The sequence below is a fragment of the Orycteropus afer genome, unplaced genomic scaffold (assembly GCF_000298275.1).
Source record: "Orycteropus afer afer isolate SDZICR_OR568_19922 unplaced genomic scaffold, OryAfe1.0 scaffold00317, whole genome shotgun sequence".
Classification (NCBI taxonomy): Eukaryota; Metazoa; Chordata; class Mammalia; order Tubulidentata; family Orycteropodidae; genus Orycteropus; species Orycteropus afer.
Window position 1 is genome coordinate 99,517 of NW_006921904.1, and position 1,457 is coordinate 100,973.

The window sequence follows — 1,457 nt, forward strand, 5'->3', positions numbered from 1 at the left end:
TATATTGGTGACAGGAGCAGAAGCATCTTCAAAGACTTTGTGGTGACTGTTGCCTGCTGGTCAGGGATAATGGTGGGAACTATCATCAAGAAACTGGAGTTCTATATTTTAAAAAGTAACAAGGAAATCCCAGAGTAGCAGAAGCCAACTGCCAGGAACAAGGTGGGTGCTGTTACTAAAATGGACAGCAGAAGTGTGTTGATGTTCAGAATTGTTTGATTTACACATATTTTTGGTGTTGACTAAATGATTATGGTGCCTTTAAGGTTGAAAAGGATAGGTACCCTACTAATATATTACTAAAACAATGAAATCCAAAAATCTAGCCTTAATTCAACCCATTGGATAGTGATGCTTCATCTCTCAACTAGTTCTCATATTTGAACCAATTCAAGTACCAAGAGAGTTATGACTGAAGAGAAGCTATGTTTCTTGGAGACAAAACTCTGTGGCACTGCCAGAAATATATTTGTTAAATCTACATGTTCGTTTTCCTGGTAAGACATATGGCAATTGTAACATGACAACTAAGACTATGCACCAGAGAAAATGAATAGCCTGGATCTTAGGAGCTTTATTGAGTAGTGGGTCTGTACTGATTCTAGTTGGAAAATTAATAAGCCATTATTTTCCATCAGAGATGAAAATTACAGAGATCAATGGTGTTTTGGCCCAAGTCTATCTCACAGTGATCTCAGTTGATTTCTAAAACCACAATGATTACTTCTGTTCCTGAATGCATATTTGACTTAGACATAGTTAGCAATTGGCAGCTCTGCAAAGGAAAAACCTGACAGTCTGCTTCTGTAAAGATTACAGCCAAAGAAACATGATTGGACAGTTCTACTCTGTCACATAGGGTCTCTATGTATCGGAATCGACTCAACAACATCCAACAACAACAACAAGCAGCTGGCAGAATTCCCACATGAAGGCAGAGCTATTATGGAAGGAAGTGACAAGTGGAAGACCTACAACTACTACCCAAATAGTAAGCAAAAGTCAGTAACACATCCTGGGTGTACTGCAGAGATTAATATAATCATCAAAGCATTCAAAGATGTCAGGGAGTCAAGTTCTATTACATCTCTCATTTAATTCCCCTAATTGGCCTATGAAAAAGACAGATGGATCTTGTAGATTGAGTAGATTATTATAAATCTTAAGCAGATATTCACTCTAATTGTAGCAACTTCTGGCACCTGGTATTCAGCTATTAATCTAGAAAAACGTTATTTGCCTATATTAATAAATAATAATAATAAAAGAAGGAATTTTTGTTCACCTTACAGAACAGCAGTAATGATCTATTTCAAAATATGTCCATTTTCTGTCATAGCCCACAAGCCCTTGAGTGAGTTATTACCCTCACAGAATATTAAGATTGTGTATTATTGGGAGCTCTAGTAGTGTAGTACCTAAGGCACTTGACTGTTAACCAGAAGGTTGGTGGTTCA